This window comes from Motacilla alba, chromosome 5 (genome assembly GCF_015832195.1).
Source record: "Motacilla alba alba isolate MOTALB_02 chromosome 5, Motacilla_alba_V1.0_pri, whole genome shotgun sequence".
Taxonomy (NCBI): domain Eukaryota; kingdom Metazoa; phylum Chordata; class Aves; order Passeriformes; family Motacillidae; genus Motacilla; species Motacilla alba.
This window is the reverse complement of record NC_052020.1, coordinates 61,772,657-61,798,114: the sequence shown is the minus strand read 5'-3', so window position 1 is coordinate 61,798,114 and position 25,458 is coordinate 61,772,657.

Genomic DNA, 25,458 nt, shown 5'->3' with positions numbered 1-25,458 from the left:
CTGGGAGGTGCTTTCTTTTCCGAGGGAAATAAAGGGCTTTTGAGCTGCTAGGAAATAACTGGGAACACGGAATGGCAGGGAAACCAGAAAGATGGGAAGAAAAGTGACCATCCATCAGTATTTTAAAAAGGATGGGGAAAGGATTGTCTAGAAAATATAGTTTGTTGCCGGTCTGAGAAAAATTGATTCAAGTAATGGAAAGGGTAAAAATAGAGCTAAATAATGATCCTGAATAAAGGAGCAGCTGCCACTTCCATGAGCTGGGGGAGCTCCCTGAGCACAAATAATGCACCAAGCTCGCTGATGGAAGGGGGTCACACCTTCTGCTGACAGGGGAAACGGCGCTGACATAATCTACTCGAGATTGCAGTCAATACCTCGCAGTTTCTTAACTAAGAAAGTGGAAAAATAGCCAATCAATAGCCGGTCTTTAAACAATTAACGCTGCCTCGCTGATTGGGCTCCAGCGGGGAGCCCGTCGAGCAGCCCCGGCCCCGCAGGAATTGATGGGCAGCTCCAGGCTGCCGGGAGATTTAATCAGGGCCTTGGAGGAAAACAGAAAATCAGCGCTGATCACATTTGCAGCAGACAAGAGAATGGCAGGAATGGAAAATAAGGAAAACTTATCTCACTAACACAATTCAGTGTGAATCTCATAAAAACCATCTCTGCCCGTGGCAAGGGGGTTGGGCTAGGTGGCCTTTAAAGGCCCTTTCCAACCCAAAATATTCCATGATTCTAAGGGAATCAAGTAATATTCCTTCTACCCCTTTTAGACCTGTGGCCAGAATTCTTAGGAATAAAGAATAAACATTGGGTCTGCAGCAAAATCCTTTACCTAATGTGCACCCTGTAAGCAAATAAATGAGAGAGAAATAATTTTTTAAGATTGTCTCCAATAAAAATGAGAAACTGCTCCCAGAAATCCGATCGTTTGCAGCAGTGAGGGCGTTGTGGTAGTGTCGGCTCTGAGACTGAAAGGCAAAGTTTGGGAAGGTGCAGCCATTGCTGAAAGCAGCTTTGCTGTGGAAAATATTCCCTGGAAGGGGAGAGAGCCCGTGGGAAGGGCACCACTGGAAACGAGGCACTCCTGGGGCTGCAGGGGACCAGGGCCAGACCCTGCACCTGCAGGGGAGCTGCAGCTGCATCCCAGGGCTTTTCAGCCAGGGACAGGGGCAGGCTCCTGCTGCCACAGAGCCCTGCCTGTCCCCCTGTGTGTCCATCCAGGCCTGCACACCCAGCCAGGCCCCGGGGGCTCAGAGCCCACAGCCCAGGCACTGCAGAGCCAGCCTGGCCTTGGCAGCCCCTCAGCATCCCCAGGCAGGGGAGCCACGGCAGGCTTGGGCTGGGAGGGACCTTAAATCCCATCCCATCCCATCCCATCCCATCCCATCCCATCCCATCCCATCCCATCCCATCCCATCCCATCCCATCCCATCCCATCCCATCCCATCCCATCCCATCCCATCCCATTATCCCATCCCCTCCCATCCTATCCCACCCAGTGCCACCCCTGCCATGGCAGGGACACCTCCCACTGTCCCAGGGTGTCCCAGTGTCCAGCCTGGCCTTAGGCACTGCCAGGGATCCAGGGCCAGCCCCAGCTGCTCTGGCAATTCCAGCCCAGCCAGGAATTCCCAATTCCCAATCTCCCATCCATCCCTGCCCTCTCCCAGCCTGATCCCGTTCCCCCTTGTCCTGTCTCTCCCTGTCCTTGGGAAAAGCCCCTCTCCCCCTTTCATTCCTCTGGTTCCCTTGGAATAAATAATTACAGACGATTTCCTGCTGTTTAATTAGGGACTGGAGCCTCTGCAGGGCCTTTCCAGCCCCTCAAGGAGAGGAGGCTTTGCCTCCAGGCAGCTGCTTGACATCAGCTCCCATTTCCGTGGTGTGCTCACAGGGACCCCTCATCTCTCGCCATCCCCGAGGGGATCCCTGCAATGACCCAGAGCCCGCGGGATTCCCCTTCTCTGCCTTTCACTCAGTCAGTCATTGTCCCCAGCTGAATTGTGCATCCATCAGCAGGTGCCAGGCTGGGAATGCTCCAGCTCTGAGCCAGTGCTGCGGCGCCAGGCACATCCCAGCTCGGGGCATCTCCTGATGGAGCTCATGGGACGTGTTCCAGCTCGTGAGGGCACCAAAAATCCCTGGGGATTCCTTACCCTGCAGGTGTGCTGCTCTGGAGCCAGGCTGGGAGAGCTGGGAATGTTCCCCTGGAGAGGAGAAGGCTCCAGGCAGAGCTCAGAGCCCCTGGCAGGGCCTGAAGGGGTCCAGGAGAGCTGCAGAGGGACTGGGGACAAGGCCTGCAGGGACAGGAGCCAGGGAATGGCTGCCAGTGCCAGAGGGCAGGGATGGATGGGAGATTGGGAACTGGGAATTCCTGGCTGGGCTGGGATTGCCAGAGCAGCTGGGGCTGCCCCTGGATCCCTGGCAGTGCCCAAGGCCAGGCTGGACACTGGGACACCCTGGGACAGTGGGAGGTGTCCCTGCCATGGCAGGGGTGGCTCTGGGTGGCATTTAAGGTCCCTTCCCACCCAACCCAGTCTGGGATTCTGTTCCTGCTCTGTTGTGTGTGCAAGTGCTGAAATGAAGAGAAAATGAGGATTTTGTTTCCAGCCTGTCCAAGTGTTTTTCTGTGTGTTGGTAAAGCCCAAACAAACCCAGGAGCAGCTCCTGGCTGGGGCACTCTGTGCTCAGGAAAAACCCCACAGCTGGTGCTTTATTGGGCAATGATGTCCCACACCATAAAGCAGCCAGAGCAGAGGAACTGGGGTAATTAGTAATTAAATTCTCCATAAGGAAAAAAAAAAAAAAAAAAGAGGAAAAAAAAAAGAGAATGTTCTCTACTGATACTTCTGGGTATGGAACAATTTAGAGCCAAATCTGTCACAAAATGAGCAAGGGCTGGAAGAGAGACCGGTGGGAAGCACCTGGTGCTTCTCCTCATCCCTTTATGAGCTACAAAACATCCACAGGAAAACAAACCAACAAGAACTTAAACCCAGAAATCCGATTCACGTGTTCAGTAGCACAGTTCCACTGCTCAGGAAGTATTTGCCAGGCAGAAACACAACTGGAATAAGGTATAAAACATTTCAGAGCAGCCTGACAGGCTGGTGGAAACAAAGAGCTCTCCCTGACACGACACCACGGCTTTCATCCAGAGAATCCTTCCAGGCACCATCCCAGCTCCTGATGGCAAAGAGAGACGGCAGAGGGAAAAGCAGGGGGGAAAACAACTGAAAAAAAAAGAAAAAAGAGGGGAAAATCTAATGGAGTGTGACACTTTTGGGCAAAGCTGCTTTGTCTGGAACCATGAAAGCCCTGAAAATGAAAACGTGAAAATTCAGCACTGAAAAATAAAATAAAAATAAAAAAAAAAAAGAGTAAAATGCATGAGCTGAACCTGCATAAGTGGGAAGTGAGGAGACCCAGCTGGGGCCAGTCCTGTGGCTGTGTCACCTCGGGGACAGCGGCACTGTCCCCTCCCAGGGCTCTGGCACAGCTCAGGAGGTCTCCCTGCTCCAGCCACATGTCAGTCACTCCCATTGATCCACTGCTCCAGGCCAAACCCCAGCTCCTCCCCAGCGCTCAGGAAGGGCCAGGGAAGGCAAAAAGTTGTAAATCAAACGCTGAGGAGCTGCAGGTTGCAAAGAGGAATTACCAGCCCTCAGTGTGAGCATCCTCACCCCATCAGAGGCTCCAGAGCCACGGTTTAGCAGGTTTAGCATCGTTCAAAAGCTCCAGCAAGGAAACACAAATTCCCTGGTGCTTGTTTGGCTTTCCCCCCTGTACTTTGTTGCTTAGGAACCGCTGTAAATGAGGGGTTTCGTTTATTGAAAATGAAATAGGAAGAAAACCACACCACAAACGTTCTCCCACATGCAGGAGGTGAAGACCAGGAGTCTGACATGCCTGAACCCCGTGGGAATGAGGCCAATCCAAAGAATTAAGGAATTTCCATGAGCAGGAGGAGATGACAGAACAGCATCGAGGTGTCAGGAGTTTCTTACCAGGGCTGGACTCTGAGCAGAGGTTTCTTTTTCCTTACAGCACTAAAATCTTTGGAATGTTTTGCTCTTAGGCCATTAGAAAACAAGAGTGACACCCAGAATATGCCTTTAACAGCACCAGCATTTCATGGAACCATGGAGTCTCCTGACCTCAGAGGGAGCCTCAGGGATCATCCAGTACAGACCCTGTCCCTGCAGAGACACCCCAACAATCCCACCCTGGGCATCCCTGGAGGCAGTGTCCGAACCCTCCTTGTGAAAAACGAGGATCACGTTCCTGGTAAAATTTAAAAAGTTTAATGAAAAGACAGTAGAAGACAGAAATAAAGCAAAGGGTTAGAAATGGCCAGGTGCATCCTGGCCCTCAGGCAGCAGCAGCCTGTTCTCCTCGGGGATAGCCCTGGAATCCCTGTGAATGCCAGCAGCCTGCTGCATATTCCCAGCCCCTTCTGCACAGGAAACTTTTCCCCAGAGCAGCTGCCGTGCTCCAAGAGCTGCTCAGCCTGGCTCCTCCTGGCTGCCACCTTTGCAGAGCGTGCACATTCCTGGGCTGTGCCCTCAGCCCCTTCTCATCCCCTCCAGCCCTGGGCCCTGGCCCTCACTGCCTCCAGCAGGGAGTGCTGCTGCTGGCCAGATGTGTGCAGCTGTGCTCGCCCTGTGTGCAGGGGCTGCTATCCCGTGCCAGCAGGCATTTTAACACAAGCACACTGCTGGCAGCTGCTGCACTGAGCTCCAGCCACAGCAGCAGCAGCAGCTGCATCTGTGCAGCAAAGGGACTGCAGCAGCAGCCACAGAGAGCCCCTGGAATATCTGTGCACAGCCAGCATTGCAATGTGTGTCTGGAACAGCAGCAGCCCCTGGAATATCTGTGCACAGCCAACATTGCAATGTGTGTCTGTATCAGTGACTTCTGCCTGACCTTCCAGCAGGCGCTTGGCTGACCCAGCTCCCTTTCCCCACGGAGATAACTCCACAGCAGAGGGCTTTGCAGATTAAATGGCTCATTGACTCCAAAATCACTGCTCCTTCTGGAAATCATTTGCCTCCTGCTCCTTGCAGATGCCAGCCGGGACCCCCCTGCTCCCTTGGATGGTGGCAAGCTCCAAGCTGTTCCCCCATCTGCCTGCTCAGGGTAGGGCTGGGAGAGCCCTGTCAGCTCAGACAGGACTGGGAATGCCTTTGAGCAGGAGGAGGGTGCATTTAATTGGGATTTTGGGAAGGAATTGCTGGCTGGGAGGGTGGGCAGGGCCCGGCACAGGGTGCCCAGAGCAGCTGTGGTTGCCCCATCCCTTGGTCAGTGTTGTGCCAGGGGAAGTTTGGGTTGGATATTTGGGAAATTTCCCTCTTGGAAAGGGCTGTCCAGCCCTGGCACAGCCGCCCAGGGCAGAGTCCCATCCCTGGGGGGTTAAAGCCCTGGGGTTGTGGCACCTGGGGACACGGTCAGAGCGGCCTTGGCCGGGCTGGGGTGGTATTTGAGCTGCCATCAGGGTCTCTCCCACGCCAAGGATTGTGGGGTTCTGTACCTTGAGCACTGGCTCGGGGTTCCTGCTGAGCTTGGGGCCCTCCCGGCCCATCTGCTGGGTCCTTGCCAGAATTCCCGAGGCCAGGAGCCCTTTAAGGAGGCCATTTCTGTGAAACAGCCTGGGATGAAAGATGGCAGACAGAGCCCAAAGAAACAGCGACGGCAGAGAGGAAATAAAGTCATGGTAACTCCTGAATGACAAACCCTGGAATTCCGAATTGCTGCTCTCCTCCACCCTGCCTGTGTGGGGACTGTAAAGCAAACCAGCACTCGACTCAGCTCCAGGTCCTGAAGTGTTTACACAGTTTTTAACCTTTCCTTCTGCAAGGAAATAATATAAAAGCTGCGGATACGATGGAAGTTTGTAAAACTGAAGAACACCAGTGACCTGTGTAATGCACAGAGGCTTTTCAAAAGCTTTAACTCCAACATAAAACCCTCCAGTGTATTGAGCAAGACACTATGAAAGCAGAAGTTAAATGGATTAAGAGCACTGAAAAGGAATAGCTGCTTGTTGGAAATCACTGCTGTGTGGAAGTGTTTGCGCTGAGACTCTGCAGGGCCTCTCCAGTGCTGGAATCAATCCTTTGGAAGGGTTTTACTCTTGATTAAAATGTAAAGGAAATCCACCAGAACGGTGGGGCAGCTCATGCTGAGCCAATGCTGAGCAGGAATCTGCCAGGTGGGGGAATATCCACCTCTCCTGGCCCCTCGTGGCAGGAAGGGCAGGAAGAATAATACAATTCCAGAAGGGAACAGAGCTGGGAAGGCGCTGGAGCCACAGGAGAGGCTGAGGGAGCTGGGGAGGGGCTGGAGAATTCCTCAGGGAGCTGGGAAGGGGCTCAGCCTGGAGCAAAGGAGGCTCAGGGGGGACCCTGTGGCTCTGCACAGCTCCTGCCAGGAAGGGACAGCCAGGTGAAGGGATCTTGGCACTCAAGTCACTAATTAACACTCATTAAGATCCAGTGTTCACAGTCACATGCTCAGATGCATCAGGAGCCCCTTGAGCTCTGGGATGAGCCATGCATGCACTCCAAGAGCTCTGGGATGAGCCATGCATGCCCCGCAGTGCCCCTGGAGCTCTGGGATGAGCCATGCATGCCCTCCAAGAGCTCTGGGATGAGCCATGCATGCCCTGCAGTGCCCCTGGAGCTCTGGGATGAGCCATCCATCCCCTACAATGCTCCTGGAGCTCTGGGATGAGCCATGCATGCCCCGCAGTGCCCCTGGAGCTCAGGCTGGGGCACTCTGGGCTCTGGCAGCACAGCCTCCTCCCTGGCCCTGCGGCTCTGTGCTTGGCTCTCTCTCCCAGTTAAACTCCCGGATTAGCAGGGGTGCCTCTCCCTGTCCCACGTGGCTGTGACTGGATTAGTGACACATCGTGTGTGGCTGCTGCCCTTGATGGCATCACCCAGCTCCTCTCCTCACCCCCTCCTCTCATTTCCCATTGGCTGTCACTCTGCTCCTTGTTTTCATCATCCTGGACACTCCACAGGCCAGAGGAGCCCCACTGCTGCCTCTGGCTCCCTCCTGGGTGATCCCACACCTGCAGAGATCCAGCCCGGCCTGGGCACTGCCAGGGACACAGGGCAGCCCCAGCTGCTCCGGGAATTCAGCCCAGCCCTGCCAGGGAATCCCAGTTCCCAACCCCCCAGGGAACTGCAGGGCTGGGCGTGTGCTGCACATCTGGATCTGGGCACGCCCGGCACATCTGGATCTGTGCATGCCTGGCACATCTGGATCCGTGCACGTCCTGCACATCTGGATCTGTGCACGCCTGGCACATCTGGATCTGTTCATGTCCTGCCCATCTGGATCTGTGTACACCTGCCCATCTGGATCTGGGCACGCCTGCCCATCTGGATCTGTGCACACCCTGCACATCTGGATCTGTGCACGCCCTGCACATCTGGATCTGTGCACGCCCTGCACATCTGGATCTGTGCACGCCCTGCACATCCGGATCTGTGCACGGCCTGCACATCCGGATCTGTGCACGGCCTGCACATCTGGATCTGTGCACACCTGGCACATCTGGATCTGTGCACACCTGGCACATCTGGATCTATTAATGGCCTGCACATCTGGATCTGGGCACACCCGGCACATCTGGATATGGGCACACCTGGCACATCTGGATCTGCTCATGCCCTGCCCCTCTGGATCTGGGCGTGCCCTGCAGGCACTGGGGTGTGCAGTGAGCCCCTGGATTCCTCCCCCCCTGCCTGGAGGGTGGCTCTGCTGGCACTGGGCCCTGCCCGAGGGTCCCCCAGGCACAGCCGGGGCTCAGGGCAGTTCCCAGGGGGATTTCTGCTGTTTGTTTTGGGTTGCTGCTCCCTCCTTTGGCACGATGAGCTCCGGCGCTGGCAGGGCAGTGCCAGGCTCTGCTCTGCAGCGGGGTCGGTGCCCCTGACCTGCGGGCTGGGGGAAATCTCCATCCCCCCTTCACAGGAGCCCTCCGAGGGTGCCAGGATCTGGGATTGTGGAGTCACAAATACCCTGAATATCACAGAATTCCTGAGCTGGGGTGACCCACGGGGACCACGGAATGGGGTCAGCTCAGCTGCCGGGAGCTGGTGCTGCTAACACCAAGGCTGGGTTTGATCTCAGTGGGCCACGCACTGGGGGTTGGGCTCATGTTCCTTGTGGGTCCCTTCCAAGGCAGGATATCCTGGGATTCTGAGTGATCCTGAGTCCAGCTCCTGGCCCTGCACAGGACAACCCCAAGGACCCACCCTGCGCCTGACAGCCTTGTCCAACCCGGATCATCCTGTGCCTGACAGCCTTGTCCAACTAAGCCAAAACCAGGTGAGGCATTTCTAAGTTCTGAAATTCTCCTCTAAACACTTTGAGAACTTGAAACATTATTTCCCATCATTTCAAGGTTTCATTTCATATGCTTTTTGTTATTCATGCATTATTTTACGAGGCAGCAGTCAAACCAATGGCTTGTCACAATATGACATTATTGCTGAAACATTCTCTTATTTTAATGTCATTTATAAAAAGCAGCAGCTATGACTGATCAGCACTGATTAAAATACATAAACTGCTTTTCTGGATCCAGCTGTCTCTGCCTTATGGAGCAGGGATGGCAGGGCTGGGATGCTTTGCTTGCTCAGGGTTCCCTCTGCAGTGGCCAGAGCGAGGAAGGCACAGGCAGGCAGGGAGAGGTTGGAGTCAATCCTGTGCACATTCCACTGACCTGTGCACATTCCCTGCGCCACCACCCAGGACTGAATGTGGCGCCTGTCTCAGATGTGGCCATCACCTATTTGTGACTGCTGGTGGCCACAGCCAGCACCGGTGCCCAGGAAATCCCAGGGAGCTCGAGCCCTCCTGTGAAAGCAGCTTCCTCGCTTGCCAAGGCTGGTTTGTAACCCTGAGATGCTCAGGGAAGGGAGGTCCTAAAATGCTGTCTGCTTGTGGGCTTTGGTGTCCTGGGGACACCCCGCGTGCTGTGCTGGCAGTCACAGCCTGAGGCCAACAGCGTCAGGGGGCACCTCCTGGCAGGGTGGGCAGCCCTGGCACAGGTGCCCAGAGCAGCTGTGGCTGCCCCTGGATTGTGGTTGTGATATTTTGTTAAAATCCCTTTGCCAGGATTTTCTTCTCCTGAGAAGCTGAAGGGCCTCAGCTTCAGGTGTGAACAATTTGTTATCTGCTGCTGTGGGATGCAGCAGGTGCTTCCTCCATTGGTCAGTGTGGGATGTTTCTGCTTGGTGGCCAATCCAGGAGGCAGCAGCTCTCGGACTCTCTGGAGTCACAGAACTTTGTTATTCATTCCTTTCTATTCCTGTCTCGCCTTCTGATGATTCTCTCTCTCTGTTCTTTGTAGTATAGTTATAGTGTGGTCTTTTTAATGTAATATATATCATAATATAATAAACCAGCCTTCTGAAATGGAGTCAGGATCTCTCCTTCCCTTCACCGTCCTGACTGCCTGAAGACCAACAGCAATACCTGGATCCCTGGAGTGCCCAAGGCCAGGCTGGACACTGGGGCTGGAGCAGCCTGAGACAGTGGGAGGTGTCCCTGCCATGGCAGGGGTGGCTCTGGGTGGGGTTTGAGGTCCCTCCCAACCCAAACCAGGCTGGAACTCTCTGATTCCATTCCCTGCTCAGCCAGCTGACTCCATCCCTGGTTCTGAGGTGAGTGGAAATGTTTAGGGAGATGGACGCACATTCCTGGAGAGACATGATGGACACACATTCCTGGAGGGAGGTGATGGACACACATTCCTGGAGAGACAGGGACACACATTCCTGGAGAGACATGATGGACACACATTCCTGGAGGGACATGGACCCAGACTCCTGGAGGGACATGGACACACATTCCTGGAGGGAGGTGATAGACACACATTCCTTGATGGAGAACAGGGACACACATTCCTGGAGAGACATGATGGACACACATTCCTTGCTGGAGAAGATGGACACACATTCCTGGACGGACAGGGACACACATTCCTGGAGAGACATGATGGACACACATTCCTGGAGGGACAGGGACACACCTCCGTGTCTCTGGGGCTGCCCCACGCTGGGACCCTGGGCTGTCCAAAGCAATGTCACTAAAGCTGATCAGGCTCCTGAGCTCCCTGTGATGCCCCTCTTGCCTGGGGACCTGCTTTGCTTTGTGCAAATCCCTCACTCTCCTCCATCCCTTCCCTCCTTTGTACAAAGGCTCCTCCTGGCTGCTCCCAGCCCTCCCAGGCTGCATTTTTTAGCCTCTTCTGCTGTTTCCGTGCCTTGGGGACACGGGTGGAGTGGAGGGACACAAGAGCAGGGCCGGAACACGACTCCAGTTCCACTTCTTGTGCCCTCCTCGGGAGAGGCCTCCTGGGGCTCATCCTGTTCCACCTGGGCTTAGGAAAACAAAGCATTTTTTGGCTTTAAAAAGCAAAAGTAGGCACTACCTGTCTTGTAAGACCCTAAGGAAGCTGCATGCCCTGATTTAAAAATGCCCTCGTGTCACAGCTGATGCCCCCCTGGGAGCTTTTCATATTAGAATATTGCTGTTATTTATGAAATGCCTGATAAAGCTGCACTTAATGCTCCCCTAATAGAATGTGCATCTTTAATTCTGCTGAATGTGTAGTTTGTCACTGATGCAAAGTGTTCTCATTAATTAAATAAGATTTAGAGACTCATAAAGCAATTGCTCCAAAATGAAATGTTATTTACATCTAAGGATATTAACAATTAAGGAAACCTAATTTTTCCCTGATACAATTTGTCTCGGAATTCCACTGATATTTTAACAGTCTCCCAATTTAATAATTGAAAATGAATTTTCGATATTAAACACATTTGCCAAGGAGTCAGGGAAATTTCTCAATAAACACGTTTGCGATGGAATCAGGCATATTCTTCAAAATAAATAAGGCCGATATGCAAAAAGCTCATTTTCCAAACAAATAAACCCCGATTCTTAGAGGGGAGGGAGGACAATGGGATTAAACCGCGTGCGAACTCCAGTCTGTTTTTTACAGCAGGTATTTTAAGGGTCATGGCTGTAGCAAGGAGCCTTGGGCCATCCCGGCGCTCTGCTGGATTTTGGGAAGGAAAAGGTGCCTGCGCCTCTCTCCCGGCTCTGCCGCTCGTTATCTCTGCGCTCGTTATCTCTGCGCGGTAATTCATCCCCAGCCCAGCGCATCCTGCCTTACCAGGGCTCATCCAGGGCTCATCCCGGGCCGGGAGCTCTGGGGATCCACCCAGCTCCGCGGACAGCCCCGCATCCCCTGTGCTCCCCTTCTCCGTGGGGATGGATGGGATGAGGGATGCTGCCGGAGCCCGTCTCTCCTTGGCCGGGCTCTGAGTCCCCGCGCTGGCTCCGGGTGTGATTAAAGGGTTAATGGAGCGAGCGGCAGGGCTGCCGCAAGGTCGGGATTCCGAGCCCGAGGGAGGTGTCGTGTGTTAAAACCTTAGCGCGGGGCTCGGGCTCTGCCGGAGGAGCTGTCCCGGCTGCTTCGAGGCCGTGCTCGGATCGAGCCGCTCCCCACACCCAATTAGCGCTCCCGGCTTCATTAGCAGCTTCCCTGCTCATCGGGGCCTTGTTCTCATTAAGATTTAGCACAAAGCTACAGCCCCGCCCGGCCCTGCAGAACAAATTCCCATCCACCTCAGGGCTGTGCCCCAGCCCGGCTCTGTCCCACCTGTCCCCACCTGTCCCCAGCGCGGGGACCCTGCCCTGCAGCTGGCACCTCTCCCCAGGGGGACCTGGCCTGGCCTCGGTGCTTTCCCTCCCCTCCTGGTGCCACCCTGTGTCCCTGACATAGATATTTATTGCAATGTTGGCTGTGCACAGATATTCCAGGGGCTGCTGCTGTTCCACACACACATTGCAATGTTGGCTGTGCACAGATATTCCAGGGGCTCTCTGTGGCTGCTGCTGTTCCAGACACACATTCCAATGCTGGCTGTGCACAGATATTCCAGGGGCTCTCTGTGGCTGCTGCTGTTCCAGACACACATTCCAATGCTGGCTGTGCACAGATATTCCAGGGGCTCTCTGTGGCTGCTGCTGTTCCAGACACACATTCCAATGCTGGCTGTGCACAGATATTCCAGGGGCTCTCTGTGGCTGCTGCTGTTCCAGACACACATTGCAATGTTGGCTGTGCACAGATATTCCAGGGGCTCTCTGTGGCTGCTGCTGTTCCAGACACACATTGCAATGTTGGCTGTGCACAGATATTCCAGGGGCTGCTGCTGTTCCAGACACACATTGCAATGTTGGCTGTGCACAGATATTCCAGGGGCTGCTGCTGTTCCAGACACACATTGCAATGTTGGCTGTGCACAGATATTCCAGGGGCTCCTGCTGTTCCACACACACATTGCAATGTTGGCTGTGCACAGATATTCCAGGGGCTCTCTGTGGCTGCTGCTGTTCCAGACACACATTGCAATGTTGGCTGTGCACAGATATTCCAGGGGCTCTCTGTGGCTGCTGCTGCAGTCCCTTTGCTGCACAGATGCAGCTGCTGCTGCTGCTGTGGCTGGAGCTCAGTGCAGCAGCTGCCAGCAGTGTGCTTGTGTTAAAATGCCTGCTGGCACGGGATAGCAGCCCCTGCACACAGGGCGAGCACAGCTGCACACATCTGGCCAGCAGCAGCACTCCCTGCTGGAGGCAGTGAGGGCCAGGGCCCAGGGCTGGAGGGGATGAGAAGGGGCTGAGGGCACAGCCCAGGAATGTGCACGCTCTGCAAAGGTGGCAGCCAGGAGGAGCCAGGCTGAGCAGCTCTTGGAGCACGGCAACTGCTCTGGGGAAAAGTTTCCTGTGCAGAAGGGGCTGGGAATATGCAGCAGGCTGCTGGCATTCACAGGGATTCCAGGGCTATCCCCGAGGAGAACAGGCTGCTGCTGCCTGAGGGCCAGGATGCACCCGGCCCTGATCACCTTTGCTCTGTGCTCCTTGGCTCCCCTGTGGAACTGTCTGCATTTCCACAGCACACTGAACGTGGTTTTCACAGCGGGACAGCCAGCTCAGTCAGGGACAGTCATTTGTCATTCCCTTCTTCACAGACCCCCAAAAGGCTTTCAGGTGAGCCCCTTCCAGCTGGGAGGGCCAGGCCTGTGGGGAAGGGCTGAGGCTGCTGCCCCCCAGCACCACAGACACCTCTGGTACCAGCCCCTTCCCTCCCTCACCCATTCCCAGCCTCCCACCAAAGCCCCCGGGGCTGCTGCACATTCTCAGCCTCCCTGCACACCCCTGGACTCCCAAACCTGGCTTTTCTATCACCCTGGCTTTTCTAGCACCCTGCACCTGCTGCAATCCCATCATTCTCATCCCTTCCCAGAGGGTTTTTGTGTTTTACACCTCAGTAACTCTCCCCTGCAGCCCTCAGTTCATCCACACACCTTAAAGACACCTTAAACTGCTGCTTTCATTCTGTCCCTCTTAAAACCAGAAAAAACCTGTTATGGGTGTTTGATCAATCCCACCAGAATTATTGCAACCACAGATCTTTTAAAACTGAAATTAAGGGGCTGAAACTGCATTTTAAATCACTTGGGGAACTCCCTTCCCAAACCCATTGGCTTACACACATTATCCATCCCATTTTACTGCCCCCTGTAGAATCAGAGTTGCCAGTTCCGTTCCAAAGCAGGCTTTAGTGCCTTTGCCTGCCACACTCGTACCACGAGAGGACAATGTTTGCCCTAAGCTAACACAGACCAGTGATGCTGGCTGGGGGTGGTGGGAGAGAAAAACAGATTATTTGTTTATTTGGTGATGAACGCTGCTGGAATCAGCAGGCAAACCCCAAAACAAGCAAGAGGGGATGGTTTTAAAGATTTTTTTTTTTTAAGTTTAAAAAGTGGAGTGGTTAAATGAGACATTTGGAAGAAATTCTTTCTCTACTTCCATTTCCCCATCCCTGGAATGTCCCAGGCCAGGCTGGGGGCTTGGAGCAGCCTGGGACAGTGCGAGGTGTCCCTGCCGTGGCACTGGGTGGGATTTAAGGTCCCTCCAACCCAAACCATCCAAAGGATTTTCCAAAATCAGCCAAACCCAGAGCTGAGTCCCCAGAGCCCCTTCAGGAGGGGTTGGCAGCCTGTGCACAAACTCTTCTGCACGTGGAGGGCTCTCCAGGCAACTGCTTCTGAAAGAGAATCAGCCAGATTAACTTAGGTACAAAGGGCCACGTTTTAATTGGCACCAGACTCTCCAGGGCTGCTCCATGGGGCTGGGAATAAAGGGTCCCCAGGGGCTGAATACACCAACACATCGCACTGGAGACAGAAATTAATGACCCCATGAAACACTCCCTGGTGCATCCTAAAGCAAAACTGGCCATATTTATAAATTAAAACTTTGCATTTCCAAGCCTCCTACTGGCAGCAGCTGTACTGAGGCAGGAGCTGCAGAAAGCCCCAAAACACAACAAAACAACCTGAAAAAAAAAAAACAAAACAAGAGAACAACAGCCCCGGCAAAGAGATTTTCTTCTTTGTCAATTCCAGCTCCTGATAAATGAGCGATGTAAGTTGGTATTACCAGGCTGGCAGCAAACTTGTTATTTCTGAGCTTGTTCTCAAGATACAGGATAATACATTGTGGATATTGATGTTCTGTTGACAATCCTTTGACCTTGCAAAATTTCATGGGAGACAAATGCACAGGCCATGGGCTGAGCTGCAATCTTTTTTTAATGACAGGCCAGAGAAGATTGAAGGAGAAGTTCTCAACCCCGTATCAATCATTATTTCTCACTGCCTTCACAGCTGAGAAGAAGTGCTTGATAAATGACAGTATTTTTAAATTTACCCAATCAAAATTTAGCCTGGGAGTCCTAATGTCAAAATCCTGCGCTTGCACACGTTGTTTTGACAAGGAAAATCAGGGGGTTGGCAGAACCTGCTTCACCCAGATGAGATTCCTGGGAGCTGGTGGAGAGCAAACGGGGAGCCAAGGTCTGTCTGCGGGAGCAGCTCCCAGGGAGCCTCTCCCAGCCTGGAAAGTGCTGCTGCTGCAAAAAGGGGAAATGCTGAGCTGCAAAACTGCCTGGGCTTGAAAAGCCAGGTGTCAGCTGAGGAGGGCAGGAGCCTCCCCTGGAATGGGAAATGCAACCCTATCACTACAGGACATGAAATAAAACCACACGCACGCTGGGAGCTCGAAGGTAAAAAGAAGAGAAGTTAATTTTCTGATTCTAACATTTATAGATTTCCAAAAGTGACAGTGGATTGGAGGGTGACAGTGCCACCTCTCCAATGACACTGGACAAACCAACAGCCCATCAAATTTCTCCTCCTCCATAAAAGAATGTAAAACAATGAGTTATTTACAGAAAGTGTGTAAGAAAGTTCATTATCAGAATATAAACATCAGAAAGCTTAAAAAAACTTTAAAAAACAGAACAACATAAACTGTCTCCCTCTGAACTATTGTAATTTTGAAATTAAGGGGCTCTCAGGCAAAGATATGGGAATGGGAATGACAGTTCTTTATTAGGAAAATAAAAATACAAATGCAATGGTACAGAAAAGAAAACAAACCCCTGCCAGAGTCAGAGCAGGCCCTGACCCCCTGTGTGTCAGGGTGGTGGCACAGTGCCATTCCATGGTGGCTCAGCCCTCCTGCAGGGCCAGCTGTGCTTCTGCTGGAGCAGGGATCCTGCACAAGGCTGGAGTTTTCCTCTGCAGCTCCAGGGCTGCTGGAGATGGGCCTGGAATTCCTCTGGGAATGCAGGGCAGGAGAAAGCTGCTCCTCTGGGAATGCAGGGGGCAGAGGCTGCTGTGCTGCTGCCAGGCTCAGATTGGATCCAGGTAGGAATGCTTGGCTCCTGCCCTGGGCAGAGCATCTCCCATGGGATGATGGAATTGGATCAGCCCTGCAGGGACACTCAGTGGCCATGGACAGCAGAGATCTCCTGGAGGGAGGATTGGCTGTGGCAGAGATAAAGAAAACTGCCCATGGACAGAGGAGAACTGCCCCAGCTCTGGCAGGTGGGGGTGGAACTCACACCCCCATTTCCAACCTGAGACAAAACTCACCTGGGATCTGTTCACGGCTTTGGAACCCCAGGATGGGCTCCTGGCAGGGACCTTCAATCCCAGCCCACCCCTGCCACAGGCAGGGACACCTTCCTCACCCCAGGGTCTCACCCGGGGCTGCCCCATGGGGTCATTCCTGCTAGGAAGGGACAGAGACACAGGGGAAGGCTTTCTACAGTTTCCACAGAATTCCCATTTCCCCACCCTGTTCTGCTTTGTCAGGGTCTCCATCCCACAGAATTCCCTTTTCCCCTCCCCGTTCTGCTTTGTCAGGTGCTCCAGCGTGATCTGTGCTCACAGGACTCTGCCACTGCCAGCCCTGTGTGTGTCACCTCCTGCTGCTGAATTATTTATAGCCCTTCCAGCAGCCAGCAGCCATATGGCACTGGGAGAAAACAAACACAGCGAGAGACAGCTTGGAAAGGCATTTTATGAAAGAGAAAACGGGCCCTAAAGAAGGAAATGAGGTTTTGTCTTGGATCAGCTCCTTGTGGAAGGGGCTTTACACCCCCAGCTCGTCGTGCACGGCCCCTTGGGGAGAAGGGAAAGCAAACTAAGAACAGAGCAGGGAGAAAAACGAGCAGGGAGAAAAACAGGCAGGGAGAAAAACTCAGCTGTGAGCTGGCTGAGCTGGGTTCAGTGCAAGGGCTCAGGTAAAAGAGAGACAAAAACAGGAACAAAACCCCCCTGCAGGATGCCAGGCACACTGCTGGTGTCCCGGAGATGTGACAGTGCCCCACAGCCTGGGGAGCCCCGAGGGCTGAGCCAGAGCCACTGCAGGCACATTCAGCAATCACAGAGCTTGGATTTCTGTTTGATTTATTCCCAGGCAGCTTTAATTGATGCTCTGGCCTCTCCCATCCCATGGGAATGTGCTGCCAGCCCTCCACAACCCCAGCACTGCCCTGCCACCCCCTTGGGCACTGTCCTGTGCCAGAGTCACAGAATTCCAGAATGGGTTGGGTCCGAAAAACCTTAAATGCCACCCAGTGCCACCCCTGCCATGGCAGGGACACCTCCCACTGTCCCAGGGTGTCCCAGTGTCCAGCCTGGCCTTGGGCACTGCCAGGGATCCAGGGGCAGCCCCAGCTGCTCTGGCAATCCCAGCCCAGCCAGGAATTCCCAATGTCCCATCCATCCCTGCCCTCTGGCACTGGGAGCCATTCCCTGTGTCCTGTCCCTGCAGGCCTTGTCCCAAATCCCTCTCCAGCTCTCCTGGAGCCCCTTCAGGCAGTGGAAATGTGTCCCCAGCCGTGGGCTGGGCCCTGGTGCCAGCGCCCCAGTGTCCCCTGTGATCCCCCAGCACGGTGGAACAACAACCCAGCAAGTGAGATCATCCTGGCTGGGAGGATGAGGAGGGGCTGGGCTGGGATTGCCAGAGCAGCTGGGGCTGCCCCTGGATCCCTGGCAGTGCCCAAGGCCAGGCTGGACACTGGGACAGTGGGAGGTGTCCCTGCCATGGCAGGGGTGGCTCTGGGTGGCATTTAAGGTCTCTCCACCCCAAACCAGGCTGGAATTCGGTGGTAAATGCTGTCAATAACCCAATCCCCAGGAAAGCTCTGTGATGCTTTCCCAGGCCTCAGCCCCAAAGAGGAGAGGAAATTCCCCATCACCAAACTGAGCAGTTCCAGTCCCACAGGGCTCAGAGCCCCTTTGCTATTCCTGGCTCGGGGTGGTAATTCCCGAAGTGCTGCTGGGATGTGCCTGGACGGCAGAGAGCCGTTCCCTTTCCCGCGAGGCTGTGCCCTCATTCAGCACAGAACAAGCCCAGGATGCTGCATTCACAGCTTTCCTCAGGGCTGGCACCTCCTCCCCGGGCACAAACCCCTGCCAGGCCCTGCTGCAGGCAGGCAAAGCTGCTTCCCAGTGAAAAGCGGGGCAAACACACAATCATTGGGCTTTATTGTTTACAAATGCTCACATTTCATTTCAGATGTTCAGTAAAAAGCTGGTGGTGCCTTTAAAGGAGGCAGGAAGCTGGGTATTGATATTGGTGCATTTGGGAGATTGGCAGCACTTGGGCATGCAGCAAACACCCAGGATTTAGGTTTAAAAAAAAAAAATCCCATTTAAAATCCCAGTTTTAAGACCACGGCTGGACTGAACCTTTTCACAAGGGTGAAGTGTCCTCTGTGGCCAGCAGTGCCAGGGCACAAGCGGGGCACAGTGAGTGGAGGATGCTCCCACCCACAGGGGTGTGTGCCCCTGCTCTCTGTCCCAGCCCCTCACCCCATCTGCCCAGGAAGAGATTTGCCTTACGGAATGTTCTGGAAGTTCACAGCCAAGCACAAAATCCAGTTTACAAAGGGCTTACACAGGTCAGGAATGAAATGGAGCCTTTGTCCCTTTTATGTGCAGGAGCAAGCTCAGGTTTTATTCTTCTTTTGAAATGGAATTGTGATAAAAACCCCTTGCCGTGGTGGGGAGGGCTTGTTCAGCAGCTCTTCCCTTGGTGAAACTGGTTTCCAGGGTCCTGATGGACTCCAGAGGATCCCCCAAGGCAAAGCCCTGCCTGGCAGATGTGACACGGGACTGAGGGAGTGGTGGCAGTGCTGGGGGGTGGCTGGGCTCACAGGGGGAGTGGTGGCAGTGTTGGGGCATGGCTGGGCTCCAAGGGCTTGGAGGCTTTTCCCAGCCCAAATGGCTCCGTGATTCCACGATAAAGCTGGATTTCATTCCCAGGGGATTCTCCCACAGCTGAAGTTGCTGCCTCAGCGCCCCTGTGCTGTGCCCAGCCTCAGCCCCGGGCGGGGAGGGGACACACTGGTGACACAATTCTGGCACTGCTGGGACAATTGAAGGGGGAGCAAATTCCCTCTGTGGCCGGTGCCCCCTCAAGGGATGGGGCTGGGTCTGGCACAGCCCCCAGGGCCCCAGCCTGGCGGTGCCCAGCACCACCCCAGAGCCTGGCACAGCCAGGAGCACCGGGGAGAAACCCTCAGCAGAGGGCTGGCTTGGGAAAAGGGGACTGCCACACAGTGAAGGCAGAGCTCTGTCCCTGGAAGTGTTCCGTGGGCTGGACGTGCCTTGGAGCAGCCTGGCACGGGGCACAGCTGCTGTGCTGGCCACCAGCACTGTCCCCTCTGTGCCACGGCACAGGGACCTGTCAGAGGTTCCCCACACACTGCAAGGCTGCCAGGGTGGCACTTGGCCCCAGCAGCTTGCCCCCAGCAATGACCACACTGAAATACTGCCAGAGTGCCCCCCAGGCACACAGCTCATCCCTGCTCCAGCCCTGTTTGTTTGAATCCTCTTCCCCAGCCCAGCTGCCGTTCTCTCTCCAGAAGGGAGGGATGTGGACATCTGTTCCTCCATCAGCTGCTTCTCGCGCCAGGATCTTCTCTGAGCCCCCAGACAAACCCCTCACACTCTGCCCTCCCTGGGCCAGCCCCTCCCCGTGGGCTGCTGGTGCTGACAGCCCTTAGCCCCCAGACCCCTTCCCGTGCCGGAGGAGGCAATCAGGGATGGCACATCGCTGTGGTGGTGACACTTCTCTCCAAATGTCACATCACCACGGCGGTGCCACTTTCCAAATGTCACATCACCATGGCGGTGCCACTTTCCAAATTCACATCACTGTGGTGGTGCCACTCCTCTCCAAATTCACATCACCGTGGTGACACTTTCCAAATTGACATCACTGTGGTGGTGCCACTCCTCTCCAAATTTCACATCACCACAGTGGTGCCACGCCTTTCCAAATTTCACATCACTGTGGTGGTGCCACTTTCCAAGTTTCACATCACTGTCGTGGTGCCACTTCTCTCCAAATTTCACCTCACCATGGTGGCGCTACTTTCCAAATTCACATCACCACAATGGTGCCACTTTCCAAATTCAAATCACCATGGTGGTGCCACTTTCCAAATCTCACTGCTCCTCCCATGATGAGCTCAGTGATTGCGACTGCTGTCATGCATCCACCCAGCAGCACTGGTGGCCTTTTAGAGCCTGAGCTGCTGCCAAGGCCCCCAGCTCCCAGCAAACGCCTTCCCTTTCAGCTGCTGGCTCCCAGCTGCCAGCAGGCACCGTTTGCACCTGCCAGGGCCATCTTGTTTCCCTAAATCCAAGCCCATCACCATGTGGAAGCAGCACAGTCAACAATAAACAGTCTGGGGGAGGCTGCAGTCCAAAAAAACCACTCCAGTCCGGAACGTGGGACAAGGGCCTGGAATGCCAGGAGAAAGGGAGTGGCTTCCATGCCCACCTTGTCCCCAGCCCAGAGCACTCAGTGCCACCTCCAGGTGACACCTCCAGGGATGGGCACTCCAAACCCCCCTGGGCAGCCCCCACCAAGGTCTGAGCAGCCTTTCAGCCTCTCCATGGGGAAATTCCTGCTGTGCCCACCCTGAGCCTGCCCTGGCACAGCCTGAGGCTGTCTCCTCTTGTCCTGCTGAAATCTGGGAGGTGATGGATGAGCATCCACTGCCAAGCCCAGGCTCCTGAGCTGGAGAAGCAGCCAGGGAAGAGCCCAGCCCTGCTGCAGGGCCCAGCCCTCCTCACTGGCACTGGGAGAGAAACATCTTGTTCTTCCCTCAGTTCTGACCAAATTATGCCACAGAATCCCAGAATGGTTTGGGCTGGAATGGACCTTAAAGCCCATTTTGTCCCACCTCTGCCCAGGTCAGGGACACCTCCCATAATCCCAGGCTGCTCCAATCAGGGCTGTTAATTGTCCTTGTAAAACATCGTCAGATCTCTGAGTGGTTTTTGAAGAGAAATGTTATCACACGTCTGTGTTTGATGTATTTGACATATTTAGAACAAACAAAAGGTCAGCTCTGAGAGCCCAGACAGAGAGATTTCATTTCTCATTATCCCCGATGCTTTAATGACCGTGAGGATTTCTCAGGTTGAACAACACACGGGACAATGTCCTTGGGGCAGGCTCCACATCTCAAAGCCACCAACCAGCTGGGAATTGAGGTGGCAGGAGGAGAAAACACCCAGCAAAAATCCATTTGTGGGATTGAGGAGAAAACACCCAGCAAAATCCATTTGTGGGGCTGAGGAGAAAACACCCAGCAAAAATGTATCTGTGGGGCTGAGGAGAAAACACCCAGCAAAATCCATTTGTGGGGCTGAGGAGAAAACACCCAGCAAAATCCATTTGTGGGGCTGAGGAGAAAACACCCAGCAAAAATCCGTTTGTGGGGCTGAGGAGAAAACACCCAGCAAAATCCATTTGTGGGGCTGAGGAGAAAACACCCAGCAAAATCCATTTGTGGGGCTGAGGAGAAAACACCCAGCAAAATCCATTTGTGGGATTGAGGAGAAAACACCCGGCAAAAATCCATTTGTGGGGCCAAGGAGAAAACACCCAGCAAAAATCCGTTTGTGGGATTGAGGAGAAAACACCCAGCAAAAATCCGTTTGTGGGATTGAGGAGAAAACACCCAGCAAAATTCATTTGTGGGGCTGAGGAGAAAACACCCAGCAAAATCCATTTGTGGGGCTCAAGAGAAAACACCCAGCAAAAAACCGTTTGTGGGATTGAGGAGAAAACACCCAGCAAAATCCATTTGTGGGGCTGAGGAGAAAACACCCAGCAAAATCCATTTGTGGGGCTGAGGAGAAAACACCCAGCAAAAATCCGTTTGTGGGGCTGAGGAGAAAACACCCAGCAAAATCCATTTGTGGGGCTGAGGAGAAAACACCCAGCAAAATCCATTTGTGGGGCTGAGGAGAAAACACCCAGCAAAATCCATTTGTGGGATTGAGGAGAAAACACCCGGCAAAAATCCATTTGTGGGGCCAAGGAGAAAACACCCAGCAAAAATCCGTTTGTGGGATTGAGGAGAAAACACCCAGCAAAAATCCGTTTGTGGGATTGAGGAGAAAACACCCAGCAAAATTCATTTGTGGGGCTGAGGAGAAAACACCCAGCAAAATCCGTTTGTGGGGCTCAAGAGAAAACACCCAGCAAAATCCATTTGTGGGGCTCAAGAGAAAACACCCAGCAAAAAACCGTTTGTGGGATTGAGGAGAAAACACCCAGCAAAAATCCATTTGTGGGGCTGAGGAGAAAACACCCAGCAAAATCCATTTGTGGGGCTGAGGAGAAAACACCCAGCAAAAATCCGTTTGTGGGGCTGAGGAGAAAACACCCAGCAAAATCCATTTGTGGGGCTGAGGAGAAAACACCCAGCAAAATCCATTTGTGGGGCTGAGGAGAAAACACCCAGCAAAATCCATTTGTGGGATTGAGGAGAAAACACCCGGCAAAAATCCATTTGTGGGGCCAAGGAGAAAACACCCAGCAAAAATCCGTTTGTGGGATTGAGGAGAAAACACCCAGCAAAAATCCGTTTGTGGGATTGAGGAGAAAACACCCAGCAAAATTCATTTGTGGGGCTGAGGAGAAAACACCCAGCAAAATCCGTTTGTGGGGCTCAAGAGAAAACACCCAGCAAAATCCATTTGTGGGGCTCAAGAGAAAACACCCAGCAAAAAACCGTTTGTGGGATTGAGGAGAAAACACCCAGCAAAATCCATTTGTGGGGCTGAGGAGAAAACACCCAGCAAAATCCGTTTGTGGGGCTGAGGAGAAAACACCCAGCAAAAATCCGTTTGTGGGGCCGCAGCAGCGGCTGTTAGCGAGTGCTGCTCTCCTTCAGCACTGAGGAGCTGCCAGCAGCCTGCCAAAGCCAGCGAGTAACGGCGGAGTAACAGGGGAGTAACACTGGAGTAAGAGCAGAGTAGGAGCAGAGTAACAGCAGAGTAACAGCGGAGTAACAGTGGAGTAACAGCAGAGGAACAAGCAAACAGCAGAGTAGCAGCAGAGTAAGAGCAGATTAATAGTGGCGTAAAAGCACAGTAACAGGGGAGTAACAGCAGAGTAAGAGTGGAGTATGAGTGGAGAAATGGAGTAAGAGCAGAGTAACAGCAGAGTGACAGTGGACTAACAGCAGAGTAGCAGCAGAGTAAGAGCGGAGTAACAGTGGCGTAAGAGCGGAGTAACAGTGGCGTAAAAGCAGAGTAACGGGAGTAACAGTGGAGTAAGAATGGAGTAAGAGCAGAGTAAGAGTAGAGTAAGAGTGGAGTAAGAGTGGAGTAACAGTGGAGAAATAGTGGAGTAAGAGTGTAGTAACAGTGGAGTAAGAGCCGCGATAAATGGAGTGGGAACACCTCAGGCACAGAGACACCCAAACTGTGGGAAAGGAGTGGACGAACGGGGACACTGGGCTGGGATAGGGACAGCCACCACGGGGTGACAGAGGGATGGGCACACGGGGACACGGGGGTGGGACAGGGACAGCCACCACGGGGTGACAGAGCAATGTGCAAACAGGGCACACCCAGGCTGGGACAGACACCGAGGGGTGACGTGGGCTGCAGCAGGAGAGATAGAGTGGGCAGAGGGAGAGGGGACAGCCAGGCTGGGCTGTGTCACAGCTCAGGGGACAGCCAGGCTGGGCTGTGTCACAGCTCAGGGAACAGGCTGGCACTGCTGATCCTGCAGGTGCAGTTTGGAATTGAGCAGCCGTGCAGGACAGAGCGAGAGCTCCTCCACCCTGCAGTGGCCATCCCCTAACAGGTGATCCTGTACTCGGCTCCAAAAATGCCCCCGAGCCCCCACCCAACCTTCACCCCTGGCTCTGTGGGGTGAGCACACAAAGCCTGGCCTGCTGGATTCCCACCTGCAGAGCAGGACAGTGGGTCAGCTGCCATCACACATTGTGACAGCGCAGTTTTTTCCCAGAATTGTTACAGAGCTGTGGGAAAATGTGATAAAGAGCTTTTCAACACTGAACTGAGTGAAGGAAATGGCTCGTGAGGGTGGGCAGGCCCTGGCACAGGTGCCCAGAGCAGCTGGGGCTGCCCCTGGATCCCTGGCAGTGCCCAAGGCCAGGCTGGACGCTGGGGCTGGAGCACCCTGGGACAATGGGAGGTGTCCCTGCCATGGCAGGGGTGGCATTGGGTGGGGTTTAAGGTCCCTTCCAGCCCAAACCCTTCTGGGATTCAATGATTACAAGTAAAATACTGGGAGAGGGAGTTTCAGTAACCTCAAGGCTGCAGCAGGTTGTGGTCCTACACACAAATTTGGAAATTCATTCTCCCTACCCCAGTGGAGCACTTGATTTCTTTTTGGGGCTGCAGAGAGCACAACAACCTCACATGAACCCTTGCACCAATTACTGAACTTTTCTTGCCATCCTTATTTAAATGATACAATTATCTCCCAATTTGCTGCCTACTTAGCTGGTTGTGTTATTTCTGTTATTATTCTCATCATATCTCTTCCCCTCTTTTTCTTTTCTCTTATTTTCCCAGCTCACAATCGCTTCCACTGTATTCTCTGATTACTGCTGTATTTAATCTTTTTCTGTAACAAGCCAAAAAAAAAAAAAAATCCCGCACAAGCTGCAGTGCAGCTCCAGCAGGAGAACAAGCCCGGCTCCTCATTATCCTGGGCACCCTTTGTTCCTGCTGCTGGCACTGCCAGGGTGTTCCTGACTGCCCCCCTGCCTCCCCCTGCCCCTCCCAGCTCCTGGCCCAGCCTGCCTGAGCCCCTCTCCTCTCCCAGCTCCTGCCCAGCTTTGTTTTTTTGCAGGTGAGAGAGTTCTTCTCCTCTTCCTTGAGGAAAACAAGGCAGCACGGTGAGAGGTGGAGGGGGAGAGCAGGGGAGGGAGGAATTCTGTTAGCCGGGGCTGGAGGAGCTCAGGACACAAAGGCTGAACTCGGCTGCGTGTCCCTGTGTGCAAGCACCAATGTCAGGGACACATCTGCAAATCGGGGAATTACTGAGGTTGGAAAAGCTCTCAAAGTCCCTCGAGCCCAGCCTTTCCCCCTGCACTGCTGAGTGCTGCATCCACAGGGATTGAAACCCCTCCAGGGATGGGGACCCCACCCCTTCCCTGGGCAGCTGTGCCAGGGCTGGGCAGCTGAGGGGGGACTCGGGGAGTTTATCTTGTCCACCTCTGCTTCAAATTAACCCTTCCCTGCATTTCCAGCCGGGGATTCAGTGGGAAGGGGATTTCAGAGGGGTGGCTCTGGAGCAGGGGGTGCCCTGTGCCCGTGCCGGGGGGAGGTCTGGGGCCACGGGCAGTGACAGGGCATGGTGAGGCTCTCTGGGGGCTCTGCTGGCTCCTCCTGCCCAAATCTGCTCCTGATGAAGTCCCCGAGTGTAAAGTGTGAGGGTGGGGTATTTGCAGTCAGCCCCGAGGAGGGAAGAGATGAGAATCTTGACTCCATGTTCCAGAAGGCTGGTTTATTATATTGTGATATATATTATATTAAAAATGCTCTATTAAAACTAAAAGAACAGAGAGGAAGGATTCATCAGAAGGCTGGACAGGAATAGAATGGAATGGAATGGAATGGAATGGAATGGAATGGAATAGAATAGAATAGAATAGAATAGAATAGAATAGAATAGAATAGAATAGAATGATAACAGAAGCTCGTGACTGACCAG